Source organism: Mesocricetus auratus, unplaced genomic scaffold (genome assembly GCF_017639785.1).
Source record: "Mesocricetus auratus isolate SY011 unplaced genomic scaffold, BCM_Maur_2.0 Super-Scaffold_100008, whole genome shotgun sequence".
Taxonomy (NCBI): Eukaryota; Metazoa; Chordata; class Mammalia; order Rodentia; family Cricetidae; genus Mesocricetus; species Mesocricetus auratus.
The window spans coordinates 4736735-4762463 of record NW_024429192.1 but is presented as its reverse complement, the minus strand read 5'-3'; the positions used below and the strand labels follow the sequence as shown (position 1 = coordinate 4762463).

Genomic DNA, 25729 nt, shown 5'->3' with positions numbered 1-25729 from the left:
GGATACAGCTCAGCTGGTAGAGTCCTCACCTGACACACACCTCCCAGCCTGCTGTAAAACTTGACTTGGTGACACAGGCCTGCAATCCCAGCACTAGGAGAGTGGAGTCAGGAGGGGGAATAGTTCGAAGCCATGCTAGGATACACAGGGAGCTTGAACCAGCCTGTGTTACATGAGATCTCTCTCTCTCTCTCTGTCTCTCTGTCTCTCTGTCTCTCTGTCTCTCTGTCTCTCTCTGTCTGTCTGTCTGTCTTTCTCTCTCTCTCTCTCTCTCTCTCTCTCTCTGTGTGTGTGTGTGTGTGTGAGTGTGTGTGTGTGTCTGTGTGTGTATTTGAACACTGTTTGGCTGACTGTAGCGGCATGGTGGAGTAAGACAGACTGGCCCCGTTATGAATATAGCCTCAAGCCTGGAACATATGTAGTTCGCGATTCAGAGCCTTGACAAGCAACAGAACTACTGTGGGAAAGCAGGAATCCCGACCCAGGCTCCGTTTTATGTTTCGTCGGTGTTGAAACCCCTATAGCAGTCTCCTGTGGCCCTACCCACCATTCCAAAGTTCTGTCCCAGCTGGAGTGTCAAATTGGAAGGCAGGACATCTGTTGTATGGGTGGGCCGTTGGGTCTGAATTTGGCCCATGGTTCCTGTGGTCTGCAAAGGAAACAACCAGACTCATGTGAGAACCTTACAACAACATAAATTCCTGGCTCCTGGGGGGGGATCCTCAATCCGATCACTAGGAGGAGGGTCATGAGTAAATTCACTCACTTTTGTATGGCCTAAAACAGGCGCCCTCAGATACACTACAATTTGTAAAACTGTCTTTCCTCGTTTTAGCTCCTTGAGCTTTTCTGTGGGAATCCTGGCCTTTTATCTTTCTTCTCTGCCTGCCTCCTATTCTTCCTCCTCACCCGCCTTTCTCCTCTCCTTTATCCTCCATCCTCTTTCTTCCCTCTCTTCCTCCCATCCTTTCTTTTAGCCACAAACACAGAGCCCGCTCTTCATCGTACGCATTGTCCTAGGTCTGGGAAAACTCACCCTACGGAGGCTGACAGTTGGGTGCGTATATACCAAGAGTGCCAGGAGGTCCTTGAAGCTGCACCCTTGCCTTCACGAAGCAGTCTCGGCTGTAACGATTCCTGGAAGCCGAGATTGTTGAGGACATTAGGGAAAGAGAAGCAACCTCCCCAGCTACTCCTGCCGGGCCCTCAGGACTGCTTGTGGCTTCTTGGCCACAGGTCCCCTGGCTTGTGCTCATTCATTTCTGTGAGTCATGCAGGAGTCACCGCTGACCCTGACCCATACCAAGGATGGTCATTTATTTACCCTTTGAAACGTGATCAGGTGGCCCATTAATTTTGCAGCATTAATTCTAAGAGGAAATTAGATTCCAACCAGAGTCATTTGTCTTTTGATAATAGAGCCACAAGAAGAGAACATCGATAATCACAATGTAATTTTCTGAGTTAGGAAGTGGCCAGGACGGCGGTGTCCGGGTTTCCGTACATCTAAAGGTTTCGTGGCATTTTCTTAAGTGAAAGAATTTGTTTTGAGAGTTGGGTGAAGAACACTTCAAAGGACCGTTTCTCTCTAAGATGTAGCCGAGGCATTTCTGTGTAAATGAAAAAGTCATTTACACATAGTTGCGGGTTACTCTTCCCCAGTACCGAGATGAATCTATTAGAGCCAGGGAAACAAACTGGTAAAATAACTCACAGGCAAGTACGGTGGCCTGAGTTTGGTCCCCAGAACCCGCGTAAAAAAGCTAGGCACAGTAGCATACCCTTGGAACCCCAGCATTGAGGGAGAGAGGCAGATCCTTGAGATTTCTTGACTGGTCAGCCTCACCTGAGGGGCTGGAGTGCCTCAGGTCCCAGAGAGAGACACCATGTCATAGAGCACAGTCGATGGCCAGCACCTAAGAGCAATACCTGATGTTGACCTCTGACCGTTACATACACATACATGTGCACTCATGTGTGCCTACACACACACACACACACACACACACACACACACACACACACGGAGGGAGGGGGGAGGGAGGAAGGGAGGAAGGAGAGTAGGTCTAATTGAGAAGGGTGTTCTCCGCTTGAGCGCAGCTGGTCACAGGGTGTCACTGAGTGATTCATTTAAGCTACATCCATTTTCCTTTTCAAACTTGTTAGTTTTCTCAAATCTGCTATGTCTTCAAAGTGATAACTGTTTTCTCCAAGGATATATCAACCTTAATAATTTAATCTAGAAGTGCTACCTCCATTGATAATTTTACTGCCTTCTAATTTAATTCTCTATGGTTTCTGTTTTCTGCTGAAAATAAAGTAATCATCTCTCTCTTTTTTTTCCAGTTGTTTATTTCCAAGATTGTAAACAATGTTGTTAATTAATGCTATCGCTACAGCTTTTCTGGAAGAATCTGTAGCTGAAGGCTTATGCAAATATCTGGCTTTCACGGCTCCTCTTGTACAAACAAAACAAACAACAGAACACAATGGGATTTTGGCATGTCCTTGGTGACGGGGTGAGTACATGGTCTTGTCGTGTTGGGGTACGTGGTCTTATTGTACTGGGGTACATCTGTATACACAGTCTCTGGGTTTTACTCCATAAGAATGGAAGTTATTTACCAATAGCCATAACATACTTCATAAATGTTCACTTATTACAGGTGAAAGAACATATAAGGAGATCGAATTACTAAGTGCCCTGATTGGATCATAATACATTATCTACATGGGCTAGACCACTAATCTATATCCCCATAAAAATGTACAATAAAGATTAAAAGGCAATAAAGTAAACTCTCATATATAAGAGAATAAAATCCAGTAATCATCCTAAAAATGAAATTCGCTCTAATGATGTATTCTACCTAACCCAGTTCATCATAAATATTGTCACTCCAACATGCAATCAATAATAAAATTGATGAAATATTGTATGTATCTTTGTGTACACTGTAGCACATCATAAGCCAGACAATAAACTTCTGTGAGAAAAAAAATTTAAAAATGTATATAACCCTCAAGTCACAATAAGGAGAAACAGAGATTCAACCACATATTAGTAACTTTTCTGTTGCTGCGATAAAATAACAAGAACAAAAGTAACTTGAGGAAGAAAAGGTTTGTTGTGGCTTACTCGTCTAGAGAGATAAAGTCCATCTTGGCAGAGAAGACATAACCTGGCCTGATCCCATTTTCATAAACAGGCAAATAAGAAAAGGAGAGAGAAGGAAGTGGGGAGAGGCATAAGCCCTCGAAGCCATTCCCTGGTGACATACTTCCTCTTCACAGGTCCCACCTTCCAAATGTTCCATAGCCTCCCAAAACATACCGCCAGCTGGGAACCGCGTGTTTAAATACCTGAGCCGGCAGGGGACAGTCCTCATTCAAACCACCACAAGGCTTTACGCAAATGAATCTGATTTGGATCTAGTTTTGCGATTAGCAGTTGGTGTAGAGAATGTGTCCCTGATAACCAACTAAGAAACAAAAGGGCATCCATGTTCAGAGTGACCTCTTTCTTAGAAACCATTACTAGGAATGTTTTCTCAACTGCCTGGCCTTATCTCTTAAGGCATAGACAAACTTATTACTTGATTTGGCCTGGCCAGACGGTGTTATTATCAGAGACTTAGCATGTATACCAGAGGTCTGTCATTTCAAATTCACAGTCCACGAGTGTTACCACATGGCTTGGCTTGTACAAGGGACTGTGTGTCTCCCAGCACAGATTGGAAGCTTCTGAGTATATCATGCGAGATTCTAAGGGAATATATGCATTTATCCTTTTTGCCCTAGAGACAAGAGTCTCAACACTGTGTAGCCCAGCCAGCCCTCAGACTTGAATTCTTCCCATCTGAACCTCCTCAGAGTTGGGACTACAGTATGTACGAGGAAGCCTGGCCATTGCGAACATTCGTACATACAATGGTAGGAGCCGCCACATGCTTATCCATTCTAGAGATGATTCTAGAAGAGAATGCTTTTGTACCTTGTCTATGAACATGTCAGCATTTCTCCTGACACATTCTTACCAACATTAATAGCTATTGATAGGAAAGCAAGTAAAAATCTGTCCTTTATCCATTAAAAACACACCCCAGGCCTCTCAGTGTGCTTGACTTTTCTCCTCTGGTGAGAATGCCACCTGCCAAATAATAATGCCAGCCAAACAAACCATCTTACCAACAACTTGTTACATACAAAAGTTTCCTTTATATTTAGTCGAGACACTGAAATACAGTAAGTACTAAATGTTGGCAAATTACTGTCCCATGAGCCTTTGGGGGTGAGAATGCTTAACTGGTAACATTGGTAGAAATATCTGGATGGATATCATTTAACTCCTGTGGCAATTCCAAATTAATTTTTGCTATAGAAGAAATGTGGCAGTTATTTTTAATTTGAAACATTAGAAATGCCAACAGTCAGATGCTAACCGCATCTTCTCTAAATCGGCGACACCAGGCAGTGGTCTAAATATGAGCCCTACCATTGTGGTTTTGGCTTCAGAGTCCCAGCACAGTTGTTAGTTTCTTAGCAGAAAAACACTGCTCAGGGTAGAGAAAGGAATGTACAAACTGTCATGGCAGGCTAACTTAGACTGACTTGGGCCCAACCCCAGCATCACACAGGCCTTGGGGGTCGTTTGACCAAGTCCGTGCTGGTTTGGTTAACAGGAGAAGACGGCTCTCTGGTGATTTACAGTAAAACAAGACAGTGTGACGAGCAAAGGCATTTTGGAAATGTGACACAAGAGCAGATTGTTTTTCTAAAATGAGAAATGCCATGACTGGAAAAGTGAAAGTTCTGCATGGCACCCAGCAGCTTTCCTGTCCGTGTGCGGATGCCACGGATGGTGAGGACACCCAGGCTGGAATGAGTGTTGTATGTTCTGCGTTCTGTGTTCCCCCTTGATCACACCGACTTATTTCCTCCGCCTCTGCTTCTACAGCCGCAAAGACACGGCATTTTCCCAGGGTGGTTCTGCAGACTGAGCACCAATGACAGCTGTTCTACACATCCATTCCAACAGCTCAGCGTTTCCACCCCAAGTCTCCACCCAGGAGTATCTCCCGTACGTGTGCGCCAGCCAGCAGGAGCTAGGATACACACGGGAAAATACTGTCAGCATTTTCTTATAATATCTAAACGTTTAACACCAAGGACATGGATTATTGACAGGTCTTACATACATGGGTGTGTCAGACTTTTGCATAGGAATAATATTGCTCAAGAATGACAATGTATCAATATGGACAAGCATCATATTAGAATAATTCGCAGAAGACATACAGATGCGAGAGCATTAGCTCGATATTTACATATGTTAACACGTGCATATTAACAATTAAATCAAACGTAGAGATGAAAACCACTCAGGTTTCTGTCACAGGATTAGGAAGAAAGCGGTGTGAAGGGACTTAATTGACTAATATTTGCTTTTTAATACTTAACTGGGTACAAAGCTAAAAGCTAATTGTACCTTTTATGTAAATACTACAATTTAGATACTGTTCCTTATATAATGTTGCTCATTCTAATTACTTTTGGAAGTCCAGGGGGGCATAGAAGAACTGGAGACAGAGCCCTCCTGGGTTCCTGCGTGAGCATCCTCCAGTGAAGACGTCAGCCAGGGATCAATCACAGCCCGGGTGACTTTGTGCAGCAGAAGCAGAAGGCTAGTGGGAAGGACAGCTGGGTCTTCTCTACACAGCGCAGCCCAGCCAGGGAGAACAGGCGCGGGAGGTAAGCCCGGCGAATACTGCTGCCATTTCCTCCTGGGCGGTGAAACGGGACCGCACGTGGAACCAGAGTGAGACTAGCTTCGGAGAGCCTGGCTGCTGGGCGCTGAGCTCTACAAGACCAGCTGGAGGATCTGCTGGCTTCTGGGTCCCCCTGCTTCCCTCTTCCTTCTGGCCCCTCCGCTCGTCACCTTGCCACAGAGCGGTTATGCACCTGTCCTATTTCCCCCTTGGCCCCAACATGAGGGAAGTATTCTCATCTCTCCAGCTCAAGTCTTCAGCAGCCTACTTAGAGCAGGGGAGCGCTGGTCCAATAGTACTTTTCTGGCCAGAAAAATGATCTGAGTTTAGCACCCCTCCCTCCCCCGATCTACATGGTGGATGAGAAAGCCAGCCGCCATAGTTGTCTTTGACCTCTGTGTACCCGTAAGGGTGGAGACACTCACACAGGCATAAGTTATAGTTTTTTTAAATATCTTTAAAAATTACCTTCTAACTGAATCAAAGGCAAGAGGCAGTATTACGATTAGGCTCCCAGAGTGGGAGTGATAACCTCTGTGTGCAATGTCCAGGGTTCTACAGCCCAAAGCCATGAAAGGCAGATGGAGGGGGGCGTGATCTCTCCATAAAGGGCTGGGTCTCTAAACAGTGAGACTTTCTTCAACCAAGGCCCGAAATACGAAATCAAGAACTGGAAAGCAGAGTTGAGCAGTGATGTGGGATTGTACCCGACATAAAAGACCCGAGAGGAGGCCAAAGTGTCAAAGAGTCACTGAAATGGACCATGGAGGAACCTCATGTGAGTAGGGCCTTGAGTAGCGGGGGGGGAAGGGGGCGGGAAGCGCGCGGGGGGGGATTAACTCATTCTAAAGGGGCCAAGACTCCAGAGACCTAGCTGGAGACAGAGCATGAGAGGCAGGGGTTGGGGCTGAACAGGTGGGCAACGGAGTCCAACGAGAACAAGCATCGGATGTACCAGACTGAGAAGGCAGGAGAACGCTGCTTCAACCATGAAGGTTGCCAAGAAACCGTGATGGAGGCGCGGTGAGGCAAAGCCTGCTGGACGGAAAAGAGCGGGAAACAAGGGGACAGGCAGATGATTTGTCCCCACCGTCAACCATGCTAGCTTTGTAACTGGAAGAGTGAGGATAGTGAAAGCACAGACAATTCAAACGAGAGAGAACAAAACTAACCATGTGCACTTGAGAGCGGAAGAGTGAGGACCTATTCTGATGTCTTTACTGATGACCTGGTCTTCGCGGCAAATGCCCCTGTCCACGGGCCGTGCAGCTTGGCTGGCTTTTCTCCGCACAAGGCTGTTTGAACTTGGAGTTTAGGGTGAGTTAAGATAATTGGGCACATGAATGAGACAGAACTATAAAAGCGATGAGAGTAGACATGCATATCGTTCTTACAAATACGGTTACACTCTTTAGCCTGCTTTGTGATGCTGTGACAGAGCACCCGAGCCAGGGTAATTTATAAACAGCACAGACGAATTTTCCACAGCTCTGGAGGCTCTGACGGGTCTGTGTTCCACCGCTGGGCAGGAGAAGATGCCAGATGAAGAGTGACCAGACAGAGTAACAAACAAGAGAAGGGAATTCCCTCTATTGCAAGCCCACTCAGGATAACAAAGGCACCCCCACCATGGCGAGGATTCCCGGAGGCAGAGCACCAAGAACCCAGTCATGCCTCTCCACATTGTGGCCTTGGGTTACCTAGTTTTTAACACGTGGAGCTGGGGAAATTGGGCCTAGGAACTCAGGATCATTGCATTACATAACAATTCACATGTGTGAGTCATTGGATTGACACATAGTTTGGAGGGAGCTTCCTTAGCCTGTCTCTTTACAGTATGAAAAAGGTACATGAACTGAACGTCTCTGTGTTTGTTTGTTTGTTTTTTCTAATCAAAGAGACAAATACCACTGATGGTGGGTGAACCCTCAGAACACACTGAGTCAGGTCGATGGAGAAGGCAGGAGGGGCACGTGAGAACGCGTGCTCCCCCGCTCGGCAGGTGGGAAACGATTCCTCAGCCCCTCTAGATATAACAGAGTTCAGAGAAGTACAGTGACGTGCTGGTGATGTCTTCCTCAGCCGTTGAGCACAGCCACTCATGACCTTATCTTTAAAATTATGTGGATAAGGGTGATTAAGAAAATGAAGGGATGTTTGGTTGCCGGAGGAAGCCGGAGAGGAAGTATATTAGTTACTTTTCTCCTTGCTGTTAAAATACAAAATGCCCAATAAAGGCACCTTGAGGAAGGAGGGGTTTATGTAGTGTGTCGCACAGTTTGAGAGGAGACAGTCCAACCAGGTGAGGTCAGGCCCCCGGTGACGCTGCTTCCACAGTCAGGAGGCAGAGAGACCAATGCTGGGGTTCTGCTGGCTTTGTCCCTTTCTCTCTCTTCTTAGTGCTTTCAGGACCCCATCGCAGACAGACGGATTCTAGACAAGAAATCAACCTAAATCATCAGTCTAAATCTGTGTAAACTTAGTTTGGCCAGTGCGAGGTTACAGAACATGGTTAGAGAATCTAAAAGATGCCTGTACACAGGCAGACTGGCATCTGGGTAATGCTAAGCCATCCCTTCTTATGTGCATGCATGCATGGATGCATAATGCATGCATGCATACATACATACATACATACATACATACATACATACATACATACATACACACACACACACATACAAACAACCGACGAGCCTAGACTACTGGAATTAAGTGAGAAGAACTCTGCAGGACCAGAGAAAGAAAGGATCAGGCAGAAACGGATGGTCGGGGCAGCCTGGCTTACCCATCGGGCACACATCCTGTAGCTCTCTGACAGCAATGCCAGCCTGGAGCTAGGCGCTCATTTCTCAAAAAGCAGTATTTACCTAATTAAGAGCTTCTCCGTGGTCCCCAGTTACTTAATTGTGTCATTAGCAAGATTTCTGACATAGCCAGCAATCCTGAGTCTTGAATGCCTGCCTGGCCCACGGCGGGGAAGCCCAGGGGAGCGGCCCCCAGCGGGGCTGGCAGCAGCCTGTTGCTGTATGTACCACACAAAATAAAATAATTGGTCCCCAGAGGGGCTGTCTCCTCAGCTGCCAGTAGGGAAGGGCTTTTTTTTTCTCCCTGTGAATAAAAGCCAGGCCTGCCCTGCTCCTCCGCGGAATATTAACCGTGACTCTGGTGCTCAGAGGCGCGGGGCAGGAGGTGGGTCTAGGATTTGCTGTGAAGACAGGAGCTTTTGACAGTCAGAGAAAGAGAGGTCCTGTTGGTCGAGGGAATAAAGCAGTCAGGGCTCCTGGTCCTCAGACTGATAAACGTTGCTTGTATCATTACGGCCTCCCCTTGGGTGGGATCACAGGGGCTAATTCTGAATCAGGGTCCAAAGGATGCTTTTTGTTCTTGTCAGATTTGAGCAGGACCATGCTGGCATCAGGTAGATGCCTCTTTTTCTTTTCTTCTCCAGACTCTAACAGCAATAATAACAGAAATTTAAAAGTGGAGAATATATTGTTTAACCCCACCCCCACCCCAGGGAGCAGTATTAAGTATATTTAGAATGCTTTTTTTTCCCCACTTGCAATTTTCTAGTTGAGACAATAAATATTAATGATAAGAGTAAATGTTTTAATGTGCAATTCAGGGCTGGGAAGACGGCTTAGTGGGTAAATACTTGCTATGAAACAACAAAGACCAGAGTTTGGGTCCTCAGCACCCATGTAAGTGCTGGGAGGGTGTGGTGGTCCACCTGTAATCCCAGCCTCTGGGGGGGGGATGGAGGATCCCTGGGACAAACCGACTACCCACAGTAGTCCCAGCAGCTACTGGTGTTAAGGGAGAAACCCCACTTCAGTAGAGTTGGGAGCCGAGCATCCTAGATTTGCACAGGTTATGAGTGCTTGTCCAATCAGTCTCCAGGTGAGGCAAAGGGACAGTCTCACTCAGCAAGGACCGGTGGGCTTCTGGACGGCGCAGAATATTGCTGGGACTGCACTCTTCTCCCTTGTAATGTTGGTGACTCTCCTGATGGCTTTAGTGTCATTTGTCCATCATGCATGGGACAGATGTGATCATTCCTGGAAACCCCATTTTTTTCCCTCGAATGCTTTCCCCTAAAATTCTTTGGGAGCTGATGCTTCTGATGTTTCTTGTCTGGGGATGCCAGCTGTCACTTCAGACCCCGGGGAGCCTTCCTAGTGCCGGGCTGACAGGATGGGAGGCAGGTCACCCCATTTCTTTAAATGCGTTTTGAAAGATACTGTTGGTAACGTGTGCCTGTGATTACCACCTTTAGTTCTGTAAACACAGCATGTACCTGGCTCGGTATCTGACCAAGCCAGCGAAATGATGTGTGGTTTCGGTTTAGAGATGTTTTGGTATAAAGGTTGGGAAGGAAACATATATTTGATTTCCCCGGAGGTTAATGTTGGAGAATGAGAACACTTGTCGGTTAGTGTGGGAAAGCTTTTCACTGCTGGAGCTATTTGGGGCCGGCCACTTGTGTGGGACTCGTCCAGTGATGGAACACTTTACTTCTTCACACTGACGCCCCTAATCCTTCTCAGGACCGGAACCCAGGCTGAGGTTGGACCACAGCAAAGGGAGGCACTCAACTTCTGGCCTCCATTCGAATGTGCACACACACACACACACACACACACACACACACACACACACACACCTGCACGAACACATCACACAGTTCACTTGGCATAAGCCAGCACCAATGTCCAACTCACGGTGATTTCACCATCATCCCCCCGCCCCTCCCGCCGCCCCAAAGCCCTGAATTCAGCCCTTTCACTCTCTCCCCAGCCGTGAGCCTTACTTCTGACGTGACAGAGTGTGTCTGCTGTGGGCGTTTCTAGGAAGCTTTGACAGAGATTTTGTGTATACCAGACAGATGTTTAACTGGTGCGGGAGCACAGGAGGAACTTTCTGGGGTATCTCATCTGGAGTTGGATGTTGGCCGCTCTGACAGAGTGGAGACAAGTGGGGTGCACCCAACTGTGCTGCTGCCTCAGTCTTCCTTGTCAGCAAGACCTGCCACAGAGACTCACGCTACACCGTGTCGGCAAACAGCTGTTTCAGTTGTTTTGCATTTTAGATGAAAAGGAGTGAAAAAATTAAAGACATAAACATTTCCATTTGCATTTTGAGTGGTTATGTCAGAACCTCTTAATTCAAGGTTGCCCACATGTATCTGTAAATGGAAACAAAAACCCACCCTGCTTCTTGCGAGGTGCTAGAGAAAAAAGAACAAAAACCAGAGAAAAAGCTTAATGAAATTTCACTTCCACAGAGAGGATTTAGATTTTCTGAGCCTTTGAACAGAAGATCCAAATTGACTTAGCCAAGAAAGCTACTTAAAAATTAGCCTTCTAGCCGGGCGGTGGTGGTGCACGCCTTTAATCCCAGCACTCAGGAGGCAGAGGCAGGCGGATCTCTGTGAGTTCGAGGCAGGGCTGGACCGACAGCCTCCAAAACAATACAGAGAAACCCTGTCTCGTAAAACCAAAATAATAATTAGCCTTCTTGGGGCTGGAGAGACGGCTCAGAGTTTAGTAGCATCTCCTGTTCCTGTAAAGGATTAGAGTTCAGTTCCCAGCACCCACACTGGATAATTCACTATCACCCCACACATGCATGTACTACACATGTAAACACACACACACACACACATGCAAATAAAAAGTAAAATCCATCTTTGGAAATTGGCCATTGTATATGTATAGAGCCACCCAAACAGCTTTTAGATATATGACTTCCCATTCAGTTTCCCACAATTGATTTATAACCATTAGCTCAATTTTGCCCCTGGCTTTCTCATTGGAAGCTTGAACACCTGCTGTCCTTATCCAAACCTGCGCCAACTCTTTGCCTTAAGGAGAGGGACTTGGCACATCTTCCACAGAGTGGTGGGTGGATAGGGAGAGTTTTGCTCTTGTTTGAAGCTGTTTCTCTTCAACACAGCCCTCCGGGTTGGGCAACATCTCAGCCCTGCTTCTCCCGAAAGCAAGAACTTTCATGCATTTTAGTTTTTTGGCAAAAATCCCTAAGAAAAGGAGTGGGAGACCAGACGGGAACGAAAGGAGATCACCCCGAGCTTCAGGTACCCCACGGAGCCGCACCCGGAGGCATGAGATTCCCGTGGCCTCCTGACCTGGCGCTCGGGGTGGAGGCGTGTGGGTTTGCAAAGCACACAGCATACAGTGCGGCACACAGCGGGTGACTGTCTGCTTGTGATGCTCTGACTCATACAAGCGGCAGACAGCAAAGGCGGGCACAGGGATCGTGGCAGGAAAGAGGCCCCAAGCGAGCAGAGTTCTGCTTGGCGTGACAGCGTCTGTGCTGTGTGGTGGCTGGGGCAGGCATGGCCCGGATGGAACCACAGGTGGACGTCAGGCTCGGTATCTTAGTGAGGGCCAACCGGACCCACTCACTCTAGCTTTTGTGCTCCTCAGATATGTGCGAGGCTTTGAGGACCTCATTCCAGAATTCAAGTGCCACCAGGTCCAACAAGACGCTCGCTCTGTTTGTGAACAACTGCATCCGCCAATTCTCCCAGGCTTATTAAACAATGTCTGATAGATTAGTTATTTCTTGATAGGCATGACAAAACAACGCAAGAGGGCAGCTCACGCTTTCAGTCAGTCTATGGTGGTGGGAAAGGCTGGGGAGAGCACCTTACGGTTCTTACGGCCGATGGGGAGCCGGGAGTGGGAGAGTAAAGACAGATAGGAGGCAGGATAGGGCACAGCCTCCAAGGACGCGCCCCCTAATTGGCCTCCAAATAGGTTCCGTCTGTGACTTTTGTGACCTTCCAATGAGGCCAGTGTGTTCTGAATGCATCCAGGGATAAACGTACTCATTGGGTCAGAGGCTTCACGATCCAACTGCCCGCGGGAAACGCCATCACAGACATACCCGGAGGTGGTCTGTGTTAACTCCCTACACACCCCAGTCCAGTCAAGTTGGCAAGAAAGCTAGGTGGGCTGGGGCTCATCTTCAGAAAGAACACTTTGGGGTTCTTCAAGTGCTATGGACAGAGGACACTTTTGTAAAAGAGCAATTGGCAATGGCAGGCAAATTCTTGAGGCCTACCAACAATTCTGCTTTAAAAAATGATCCCAAGGTTGGTGAGATGGCTCAGTGGGTACGGGCGCTTGCTCTCAAGGCTGATGAGCCCCGAGTTTGAGCCCCTTAACCAACGTGGTCAAACGAGAGAGCCCACTCCACCCAGTTCCGTGCCCTAGCATGTGTTCCTACCTGCGTACGTGTGTACGCACAATCATCAATCAGTGCCGTAAAGAATCGGATCCCAAGGGCAAGAGCAGGAACTTCCACAAAGAGCTGCTCAGAGATGCACATTAGGGTCCTCAGGACCACTGGGGAATCGAAGACAAGTCTTAAGCCTACCAGCGGGGGGCTGCTTAAATACATTTTAAAGTAACTAAACATCACGGTATCCAAGGAAGCATCAAAAAACCGTGGCATGCTCGTGTACACGTTAACACAGAAAGGCAATGTCAACACTTGGGGTAATAAAGGTGAGTGATATCCTCTGTGAGTCCACTTATATAAAGTTAGACGCCAAGGTAGACGCATCTAGGCAGACAGACGTCGTCTGAACCCTCAGCACTGACTGTCGCGGTCAGGGCGTATCTCACCCAGTGTTTCTGCCTAACTACCTCATGTGTTCTCTGGGACTTTTCTGCTCTGTCACTTCTGCAACCGGGCAAAAGAAGTGGAGTTATTTGAGACTTGAGGGAAAATATATTCTAGTTCCCACTTTGGGGCAAGAAGTAAAAATAAACGAGGATCAGATCGTACCTTCCCAAATTTAGTCCGGGTATACGACTCGGTAGAGCAAGGACTCTGGTTGCATCGCCCGTGCTAGTGACACAAAGGTTTGGACTACCTTAATCTTGTTGGGTTTTTTTATTTGGTCGGGTGGGCTTTGTTTTGTTTTTGCTTTTGAGAGCCAGGTACAAAAGTCCAAGGACACTTACTTTCCCTTCTTCTTTGTTCTGTCCTCGGGCTCACTCAGCGTGACGTGACCATGGTCGGAATCATCCACTAACGCTTAGTTTCTCAGGGTGCAAGGGAGTCACCTAGAGACTGGCATTTGGGACACAACAAGATCAGTATCAGGTGAGCATTCCCCTGTGACTGCTAACCACACTCTTGCTCCACCGTCCCTTCCCAGTGTTCACTGGGTTCATGTGAGATTCAGGCTTCTCCTTAGCGCACTTCAGGAGGCTAGGATTTACTGATGGATGTGTTGGGTTGAGGCACAATGTGTTCAATAGCGAATATGCTGACAATTGATAATTTGCCAATAAAGTATATTTTGCCAGTCTCTTAATAAGTTGCTAGATTAATTAGGCCGACATGCTAAATAATTAATTAGCTATTCAGAGATCTACTGGTGATTGTCCTCCTGTGGCTCAGCTGTACACACCTTCTGATTCATTACGGGGCTAAATGGTGCTCATCAAATCACAGCATTGTATTCTAATTCTCTGCTAATTGGTAATCCTTACGCAGTAGTTGTGGGTACCCTGCCTAGTGAAATCGTTCCCCTTTCCTCCTCGTGTCATCGCATAAACAACCCCTTGCGAGTCATTTATAGCCGGCTGCTGCACACACTCTCTTTCCAGGGCCATGCCTTTCTCCTTTCCAATCCTGTAAGATTCTTTATTTTGACTTCTGGAAGGGTTAGGACTGTGTCTTAGCTAGGGTTACTATTGCTGTGATTAAAAAAAATGACCAAAAACAACTTGGAGAGGAAAGTGTTTATTTCACCCACAGTTCCATGTAACTGCTTATCACCAAAAGCAGTGAGGCCAGGAAATCCATCAGGGCGGGAATCTGGAATCAGGAGCTGATGCAGAGGCCATGGAGGGGAGCTGCTTACTGGCTTGCTCCTCATGCCTTGCTGAGTCTGCTGTCTTATAGAACCCAGGACCACCAGCGCAGGGATGGCACCACCCACAATGAACTGGACCCTCCCCAATCAATCATTAATTAAGAATATGCCCTACAGGCCTGCCTACAGCCCAACCTTACAGAGGCATTTTTGGGGGGTGAGATTCCCTCCTCTCGGATGACTTTAGCTTGTCAGATCGACACAAAACTGCCCAGAACAGGTTGTGTCTCAGATCCCTGATGGTTAGTGTCCCACACTCTGGAGTCTTCCATCTGCGCTACACAGAGGAATGTCAATGACTCTTGGAAGTCTAACTTGCTTTCAAAACAAAACTGAATATTCGAGAAGAGGTAACAGAGACTTGCTGGTGTCAGGAGTTCCAGAAGGAAAATGGCGGGAGGGAAGTCTCTGCTGGCGGATGTCCCAGCAGGAGACTCAGGGGAAGGTCCTCCTCTTGGCTCATGCTTGGTGGTGAGTATCTCCTCAAAGTGAACCTTAGGCAGGAAATGAGCTGTTGTCCCTTGTGCTGGGTTCTGCCCCCAACAAGTTCCACACAACACAAATTTTGTTTGCTTTATTTTTGTTGCCATGTGAATACAACACAATGCCTGATAACAACTTTTGTAAATCTTACTGAAGTTTTTTAAATCTAGAAACACTTTTTCAAACAACTTCTTAATATTTTTTTATCCTAAGTTATTCTGCTTCCTCTGATTTTTAGGGTCTCATGGGCCTTGTCTTCAGCAGTTCTGACTTGGTGAGTGTGGGCTGGACCGGATCCCTCTGCTAATTAGAGGGCAGTCTGGGTGATTCTTACAGCTCCTGAGTTTCACAACAGCCGACTGGGTCACTCGGCCTCCAAGAATGGCAAAACACTGTCACCAGCTTATGTAATTTTCTGGCACAGACAATCCTCTCCATCAGTCATTTGTAATTCCAATATCTACCTAGGCTATACATAATGTATCAGTTACTGCGTGGTCCTGGGAATGGAGGCAATGCTGCGAGCTGGGGAAAAAGCAAACCTAGAACCAAGTAGACTTTATTGAAAGAACCTCAACAAATGTGTCGTGCGGCTTAATAAAAAGGAGCACGGCTCTCTTTACCTTTCTAAACGATTCTGTGCAAGAGGCAGCAGTGAGGGTGTTGAAACAGCAGCACTCAGCCTCGTGTCTTTTGAAGGACCAGCTGAGAACCGGGCCACAGCAGCAGAACCATTTCTTCCAAACACTAACGCCCCTAGGGCTTAGTATAAGGTAGATCTGAGCATGCAGACCATGTAAAGTATGTAACACACTAAACCACGCAGGTGGCGTGTACTAGACCGCAGTGGAATTTTAGTACTGAGTTAGTTCTAATTCCCGCTCCTTTGGAGGAACCCACCCGCCTCTCCTCTATTTGTATGGACGCCACCAAGGCCATGCTGTCTCCACTCCAGGAGTGCCTCCCGTTTTTCTGAGGTGAGGCAAAGCTGAGGAGACCTACTCCCAGTGGGGGTGCTTTTTACTCTCGGGAAATCTTTTAAGCCATTGCTTTAGCATAAGAGGGAGTGGGGCTTTTGTGCTCCTTGTCTTTCCTGCTGGCTGGAGAGTTCTAGCACAGGACACAGTTTTAAGGCACCGGCACTGCTGTCAGTGGCACCCTCCTCTCCAGTCCGTCTTTCGTCCATCACCGAAGTTTCCCGACATACCCACGGTCCGGCTCCCGTTGTTATCACTGAATGAGGTAGGCTTGCTGCTTAAGCCCTGCTGTCAACTTGACTGGATTTAGAAGGCCCTGGAGACAGGCTTCTGGGCTCATACGGAACAGAGTTTTCAAAGACGTTTAACTTGAGAGGAAGTCTGAATGGGGTGGCATCACCCCCCGGCCCGGTGTCCCAGAGTCAATGAAATGAGGGAGGAGAGAAAGGCCGCCTGAGTACCAGCCTCCGTCTACCTCTACGTCCTGATGATGTGACCTGCTGGCTGACACAAACCTGTGTGACGTTGGTGCGACGGTGCCTTCCTCTCGAGGCCAACTCACTGCAGCCCCTCAAACAGGGAAACCAAAAATGGGACCCTTCTCACGTTGGTTTATGTCAGGGAGAGTTACCAACACAGCAGGGAACAACAGGAATCCCTTCTGACCTTTCTCCACACTGTTCTCTTACTAACGGGCGCAATTTGTGAGGCTCACGCAGGCTTCCAAGGCTAAGGAAATGATGTTACTGCTGGTGTAGTTTCCAAAGAGCACTGCCGGCTTTGCTGTTTCTCGGCTGCTCGTCCTCAGGAGACCTGGTAACCTGCTTGCTTCCCGGTTGCCTCATCCGTATAAAACGAACCTCCCTTCAAGATCACTGTGAAGTTTATCCAAACTAATGTTTGTATTTGAGTCAAGTGTTTACAATACTGTCCGGCATGTAATTAGTGCCTCTGTGCACCTGATCATGGTAATGTTATTTATTTATTTTTGTTAATTCTTTGTTGCACAACATGGAAAAGTTTTTGTCTCACGATGGAAATAAACTCAGTACCTTTTCTGCTGTGTATTTTCTAAGACTGCCTCATGGTGTCAAACAGCTGACACATTTGCATACACGCACATACACAAACACACACACGAACATGCACAAATTACAAACAATAAATCTTTTAAAAGTGCTAACAATGTGTGGGAATTTTTTTGTAGAATTTAAAGCATTTAAATATTTTAGGCCAACGTTAAGTAGATACAAAAATCCTGAAGTAACTTCTTAGAGCACAGTTTGGAAACCAGTACTTTAAAGTAAAATGTATTAAATCCATTTTTTCCTTCCAGCAAGGCATGGTTTATAAGGTTTTATAATACAGAATTTTTTATGCTACAGATTGGACTTATAAAATAGAGCTTTTTAAAAATGCTGGAGATTTTCAGGTATTCTGTTATGTCACTAGTGTGGGATTTCTCTAGAGTAAGTATATAGGCAATTAGTGATATGTGCTTTCCTCTTAGAACTGATTTCAAAGTATCCCATAAGTTGAATATGTTGTACATTAGTTTTCGATGAATTCTAGGAAGTATTAATGTCTTTTTTTATTTCTTCCTTGATCAATGGGTGACACAATTGAGCACTGTTCGACTTCAATTCATTTGTAGACTTTCTGCAAATTGTATTTTTTTAAAAATTAAACTCTAATCTATCCTGATCTGACTAACAAAAAAATGCAAAAAAAAAAAAAGCAAAGAAAAAATGCTGGAGTTAGCTGGGCGTAGCGCATGCCTTTAATCCTAGCACTCGGGAGGCAGAGGCAGGTGTATCTCTGTGAGTTCGAGACCAGCCTGGTCTACAGAGTGAGTTCCAGGACAGTCTCCAAAACAATACAGAGAAACCATGTCTTGAAAATCAAAACAAAAAAAATGCTGGAGATGTCAAGAAAAAGAAAAACTTATGTCGAACACCCCGGTGTTGAGGCTTAAGCTTCGGTAGAGCCATGAAAGGCTGGGCAAGCCCTCTTGGTTACTCAGAGCCTTTCCAGTCTCATCCAGCCCCACGGGTATCCGTTCGTGCTGCAACATGAATGATGTGAGGTAGGTGGCAGGGACATGTTCAAGGCTTCTCCCTGGGACTCTGGCGGTATTCTCTGGGCATCACTTGGACAAGTCACCAATGCATTATCTTTTACAGGAGGCGGGAGGATGCCCTCCCCAAAGATTTGGGGATCCGAATAGCCAAACCTGCAAACATGTGAATGGGCATCTTACACAGTGAAAGGGAGCTTGCCTGTGTGATCGAGCTGAGCCCTTGAGGGTGTGTGAGCATCTAGGACCTAGGCGCTCTAGCAGAAGTTCCACCCAAGCCCTCCTCCCCTGTCTCCCTCCAAACCCTGCCGCATCTCAGAAAGGCCGCCAAATAATGGCCCCTCCCCCAGAGATGCTCAAGACCACTCACACAGGGTGTTTAAACTGTCCCCCAGAAAACAGATGTGGTTTTGTGGTCTCTCTTTCCCATCTCCTCTCTGAGGGGCTAGAAGGCCATCCAGAACCTTGCATCTATTAAACATGTTCTTTTTCTAATTCTGTTTGATTTGATCTGACTTGGATTGCTGCGTTGGCAGAGGTGCTTATCGGGGTGTAGAAACTTTTCACTAGGTCCTTCAAACAGTTCTTAAAGTGGGGGTTCTCTTCTGACTGTGATCCAAGATCTGCCTGAAACAGATCAGGGATGAAATCTGGCAAGCTTTGAAGGTGGAATGGGGTGTTTATAAGCCAAGGAGCACAGGCTCCTCAGAAAATCATAAAATTCGAGGAAACAGGTGTACTAGGGATCCCAAAAGAAAGGACCACCCCACTGAAATCTTGATTTAACCCAGTGAGACTTGTGATGGACTTCCACCTCCTCGTGAGTTTGTCTAAAGGTGGTAAGGTTGGCGTGCCTTGCTACATAGGAAACCAAAACAAAATAAGTCACTGTCATCCAAAGCCTAGAGTGTTTACCAAGATGGTTCTCATGTTCAGTGAGCCTCCCCGCAGCGTATAAGCAGGCAAACTGCTGCCCACGTCCTTGTTGACAATTTGGACCTGTCTCCCATGCAAGGGTTCTGATGCCCAAAGACTCACTTCATGATAACTATTGTGTTAAGCCTAAGCAGGCAGGCAGGAAAGAACAGCGGGCTGGCTCCTCAGATTACTGCAGAGGAGAAGTGAGGTCCCCTTCTCTTCCTTCTCCCTGACCTAGGGAGCAACATGAAGTACCTGGCATTCACGGGCACCCATTACCCTTCTTACCACAGGCAATGCTACCATGGTCCTTATCTTGCAGATAAGGCGACTGAAACACAGACAGGCGGAGGAGAGCTTTGCCAGGGTCATATGCTAACCGTGGTGGAGTCAGGACGCAGTCCCACACAGTCTGGCTTCAGAGTCTGTGGCTTGACTGTTACAGCCCACGGGCTTGCATACAAATCGTGTTACGGGCAAGGCAATGGCTGACACAATGCAGATGAGAGCAGGGAGAGGAGGTGTCACATGCCCGAGTGCCAGCCAAACATCAAAGTGGCAGACTCTTTTGGAGGAGATGGAAAATGCCAACAGATACAGTAGCTTTTTTTTTTTTTAATCTTCCTCTGAACTGGTGATAATAGCGCTAACCCTTACTTTCTCCTGTATGTTATCTCTTGTTATGTAACCGCCCAGAATTGTAATGGTTTAAAATAACAAACGTTTGTCCACGCTCAGAAGCCTACCTGTTTCCCAACCAGCTCTCCTGGGCCTCAGCTGGTGTCAGTTTGAACTCAGGAGGCAGCTGTTGTAGACGGCGGCTGAGCACTATCCTGTGTGTGGGGCTGTCTGGCTAGAGGCTATGTTCCTCAGTCTTCCTCACCTGGGCTGCCTCCCATATGCCAGCCTGGGCACGTTTGCCCTCAGTCAACCACCCGACACAGTAGTAACTTCTACTGAGATCTGTGGTGGAATAAGAAATGGGGGACTTTAGAAAAATCAAGGCAAGAGATTCGAGGGAAAAAAATATACTCTACTTTTGGATGGTCAAAATACAAAGGGACTTGAGCACAAGACGGGCAGAAAACTGGGCCGTTTGAGTTGCCAGCCAGTCACAGATGTTGCTGGACTAGCTTTGGCTTACAGCCAGTCGCTAATATACATAACGTTGTTGAAGTCATTTGGTAACTCATTTGCATTGACTGTGGAGGCAGCGTTGGTGACCAGAGCCTGAGGAGGACAAGGGTGGACAGCTTGCATGCCCAAGGCTCACGAGGAAGAGAAGGAAGGCGAGCAAGGGTTCCCTGGAGCCTCAGTGTGGTGGGAATAGAACATGGGGCGTCATGGCGGTAGGGAGAAAAGCAAGGGTCAGGGACAGGTACCCGGCAGGAGGGGCTAGAGAGGGGAACCTCGGCGGTGGTGAATGACTGTGATTGCAGTGCGGGAGCCGAGGTGAACGGTTTTAAAGAGCAGGGGGCATGAACTGTGGTGAATGAATGATATGATGAGCAGGGGAAGCAAGACTTTGATTAGAAGAGGGGGTCAAGGGAAGAGAGGACGGGCAGGAAGGAAGTGAGAGGGAAGGTCTGGGGAGCCGGAAAGACGGAGCTGACACTCACAAGACAGGAAACGGGAGAGGCGGGGTGATGTGAGGTTGGGAGACAGTTCAGAGCCCATCCTGTGCAAGTCTTACTCTAGGGACCCGAGGAACATCAGAGAGCAGAAGCAAACGTCTGTCTGAGCTTTTTAGTGAGGAGATACTAGCAACACTCAAGGAGCTCACTGAAGAAGCATCTGTGCAGTGTGTCTCGACCATGATTACTCTAGGTATAGGGAGCTCTGGCTGCTGTAACAAGGAATCACAAACCAGCTGCCATAAAACATAGGAGATTTATCTTCTCATAGGTCAGGAGCCAAGAGTCCAATCATTGGGAACAAAGTCAAAACTAGCAGGGCCGCACTCTTTCTGGAGGCTCTAAGGGGATGTCTGCTCCCTGTCTCTTCCTGCTGATATGCCTTGGCTTGAGGCCACAGCACACCAGAGTTTACCTGCAGGTGTGTGTTTATCATGGATTTTCTGCAGCCTTCTCATGAGGGAACTTGGGATTGCATGTAGGGTCCACTCAGGTGGTAAGCTCTCACCTGAGGATAAGAGAGGAGGATGACTCTAGGCCCTCCAAATCCAGGGAGGGAAGACTTGAGGCACCTGAGGTCATGATCAGAGATGCATCACTCCAGAAGGAAGGATGTCTCCCAAAATCAGCAGTGGATTGACTCTAGAAAGTTCCATGGAATTCTAACCCTCGAAACAACATGGTATACTTTGCATGTTGCCTACACACATCTTCTGCCATACTTTCAATCATTGTTAGATGACTTATAATGCCAAAGGCAATGTGAGCACAATGTCAATAGCTGTCACACTGTATTATCTAGGAAATGATGGCAAGGAAAAAAATTCACCCATAAGCACATTCTCAGTACTATTGCTTAAAAGGAAACCCCTAGGTTGGTCAAACTGGAAGATACAATGTGATACAGAGAGAAGGTTGTGGACAAGGATGGAGAATCTAATGGGCAATGGACTTTAACCTCATTGGTATATAGAAAGTGGAATTTAGAAGACAAAATAGCAGAGTGTCTTCTCAGAGGAACCCAGACACTTGGGCCAGAGTCTGATCTCAGCTAACTCAATGACAATATTCCACTCGGAAGCCACGCCAGTGCCGGGACGCCACGCTCTGCCGCTAGCCACCTCTCCGGTGACCATATAGTTCCAGGGCTTTGTAGATGCCTTGTATACAGACAGTCTAGATGCTCAGGATCTCTGAATCCATGAGCCATGCCTGTTGGCTAGTCTCAGTGCTAAGAGTCTCATCGTGAGAAACAGCCCATCACATATTTGAACACAGGTCCCCATTGGTGGAGCTGTTTGGGGGAGGGTCTGGAACCTTTAGAAGGTGGAGCCATGATGGAGGAAGTCCATCACTTGGGCTGTGCTTCAGGGTGGAGAGCTTCTCTCTGCTTCCTTTCTCTCTCGGTTTTCTATGTGCAGATGAAAACGGGATCCATCAGTGTTCCGCCCCTGCCACCAAGCTATGCCTCCCCTGCCATTATAGACTCTTCCTCATGGAGCATAAGCTAAGAAAAACCCTTTCTTCTCCCCCACCGTTTTTTGTCCAATTGTCTTATCACAGCAACAGAAAAGCAGCATCAGGTTACTCCCTAAGTCCCATGTGCTCACAGCCAAACCAGAAGATGGTTCACTTCTTGAACATATCCACGACCCTTGTTAGCTCCCGTCATTCCATTTGATAAACCCATAACCTCCCTAGACTTTTTATAATGCCCCTATTGTAATATTGTGGCCAGATCCACAGTAGATTAAAACTGCCTTTTTCGAGATTGGGCTCCTATGTTATGTCATGTACCATGTGCTAACAGAGCCTATTTCCCTGATTAGATGCAGCTGTCGGGTGACGTAACCAGAAAGACACGTCCTCCTGGAGTTTTATCAGTATCAAAAAAAAAAAAAAAAAAGATGAAGAAGCAGCCAAGCCCGTTGGGTGACTCTGCAGGACCGGCATTCTACATGAGTCATAACCGACAAAAAGGCATTGTATCTGGTTGACAATTGTCAACTGTGAACAAAAACTGAAACCTGACCTTGCCCAGCCTGTGAAATCACCACGTGACTACATGGGGGGGGGGATAATCCCCATGTGTGGCTAATTTCTCTCCATGGACGTATTCAGTTTTAGATTGGCTGCACTGTTATGGCTGAGGTGGCCGTATGAAAATGGTTGTGAGTTTTAAATCTCAAATGAAGTGAGCCTGCTCTGTAATTCACGGGGTAGAGGCCCCCACCGTACGCGTGCTAAGAATGGGGTCTGTCTGCATCTCTCTCATCCCCAGCTTTCTCAAAGGCCCTTGCTACCACCTGAAGGTTTGTCCTCCCAAGAGTCAGGCTGAAATCTGAGGCAACCTCCAAGGGGGCGGTGATAGAAGCGGAGTCTTTAGCGTGTCACTGGGTTATGAAGGATGAGCCTTCCTGAATTATGTGAGCGCCCGCAAAAAATCATGACAGGAAAGCTCACTTGTCCTGTATAGGAAGAAGAGTTACCGGACTTGGGGGCTACAACCAGTACCCCCAGGAATCTGATAACGCTGTAAGAATCCAACTAAAACATCTAAATTAAGAGTTTAAAAAAATAGTCAGGAAAAAGGGGAATGTATTCAGTGAGTAAAGGGACAAAGGACCTCTCTCAAGTCCGTGCTCTGGCCCCTGAAGTGAGATTAAAGGTTAGAGTCAGGGTATACGGCCATCCACGCAGTCATGGCCATGGTGTCCCTGGCCCTCACCGACCCACCACTGTCTGGACTCCCGTCCCTCCAACAAGGTGCTCTGGCAGCTGCCAGCACTGAGAGACATCTGCTTCCAGGAGGCCAAGCTCCCTCTCTGGCTGGCACCAGCCTTTTGCTTCTCCTCACATGAGATCCTTAGGGGAATTCCAGTCTCTCGATGTCTCTTGTTTCCCCATCTGGCAGTAGGATGGAGGAAAAGAGTTACAGAAGCAGATGTCCGCTGGATGTCAAATCATCACATGTGCCCAAGCCCCTAGAGCCACAAGAAACACGCTCCTCTTCCAGCTCCCCGGACAGTCTACTTCTGAGTAAAGCAGGCTTCGCAAAATGCAAAGAGGGCTCCCCCGACCCAGGTGCTATCTGCTCCCACTTCCGTGGGCTGAGCCCCAGCAGGGCCCCCAGTCTCAACCTTCCTCTGTTTCTCCGCAGCCTTGGCCTCATACCAGCTGTTCTGACCCCGAGAGGGTGGGGCAGGGAGCAGGATTAGACACTCCATCGGGGTCTGAAGCATGAGCCCGAGAGCTACTGACACCAAGAACCTTAGGCCCCTGTTTTGATGAAACCTTGTTCAACGCTTCAGTCCCCGCCGAACCGTGTGATGCGTGACTCTCCAGCAGTTTACTTGGATGTCTGAAGATGTAATGAGAGCTGTCTGGTGAAGATGATGGATTGTTCGTGACTCCATCGTCACTGAACCGAGTGCTGTATGTTGTCCTACCTAATCCTGCTGCAGTCTAATCAAACAGCTATTTATCTTTCTCATCTTATGGATGAAGAACTTGGGGCTCAGAAAGCTTCCCATTATAAAGAAGCAAAGTCAAGGGCAAAGGATGGATCTGCTTAGACTGGGTTGCTCATTCTCCAAGTGCCGCCCTTAGACCACAAATATCAATACTACCTCAAGCTTTTCCAAACCCCAAAATCAAGGCCCCCACCACGGACACCTACAAAATCTCCTTTTCATATTGAACCTCACTGATTTTTAGGCTATTTTCTAGTCACCGAGTTTGAGAACATTAGTTCTAGAGCAGCCAGTTAGAAAGTATTTGATTAACCACTAACCTTAGGCACCACTGAGCCAAATAGCAGAGCTGGTAAGTGATTGATGCCATTCAAGCCAGAAAGGCAACCTTTTTTTTCTTTCTTTTTGGCTTGTTAGTCTCTATCATGTGAACGGGGTAGAACAAAATCTAACTGGAGTATTGAAGCCCTGATACCCATGTGGACTGGCTATTATGACTGTCATTGATCCAGGAGTCCTTGAGGTCAAGAACCCCGCCCACTGCCATTGCTGATGTGTCTTGTATCTCACTGCATTCTCCCTGTGGGTGTTGTAACCCTGGTGATCAGGTCGGAGCTGCATAACCCTAAGTGATCTTTACAGGTGCTGGGAAAGGTGTTTGTGTAGATTCTCACGCCAAATCCACCCGTGATTTCCCCTTTTTAGTCAATGGGTAAGATCATGAAAAAATGTACTCTTCTTGTGTGTGTGAGTAGGTATGTACATGTATGGATAGTACATGACTCTGTGTGTGTTTGTGTGTGTGTGTGTGTGTGTGTCTGTGTGTGTGAGTAGGTATGTACATGTGTGGGTAGTGCACGACTGTGTGTGTGTATGTGTGTGCGTGTGTCTGTGTGTGTGAGAGTGGGTATGTACATGTGTGGATAGCATATGACTTTGTGTGTGTGCGTGTGAAAGAGAGAGAGAGAAAGAGAGAGAGAGAGTAGGTATGTACATGTATGGGTAGTACATGACTCTCTGTGTGTGTGTGTGTGTGTGTGTGTGAATGGGTATGTACATGTGTGGGTAGCATATGACTCTGTGTGTGTGAGAGAGAGAGAGATAGAGTGGGTATGTACATGTATGGTTAGTACATGACTGTGTGTGTGTGCATATGTGTGTATCTGTGTGTGTGAGTGGATATGTACATGTATGCGTAGTACATGACTGTGTGTGTGTGTGTGTGTGTGTGTGTGAGTGGGTGTATACATGTATGGCTAGTACATGATTATGTGCTGTGTCTGTGTGTGTGAGTAGGTGTATAAATGTATGGATAGTACATGACTGTGTGTGTGTGTGTGTCTGTGTATGTGTGTGTTTCTGTATATGTGTACACCAGATACACATGTTGCTGCCAAGGAAAACATTAGGCGTCCTGCTCCACCAACTCTATCTTATTCCTTTGAGACAGGGCTTTTCCCTGATCCTGGTAGGCTGGTGGCC

The 25729-nt window shown here is 47.2% G+C and overlaps 1 long non-coding RNA gene across 1 annotated transcript; it reads right to left on the bottom strand.

The window, feature by feature from the left end:
• Positions 1 to 280: 280 nt before the first annotated feature.
• On the bottom strand, positions 281 to 24993 carry LOC121141882. Its single transcript, XR_005878811.1, has 3 exons — positions 24568 to 24993; positions 1037 to 1137; positions 281 to 649 (listed from the first exon to the last, which is right to left on the bottom strand). It is a non-coding gene; the product is annotated as an uncharacterized LOC121141882 (long non-coding RNA).
• Positions 24994 to 25729: the final 736 nt, after the last annotated feature.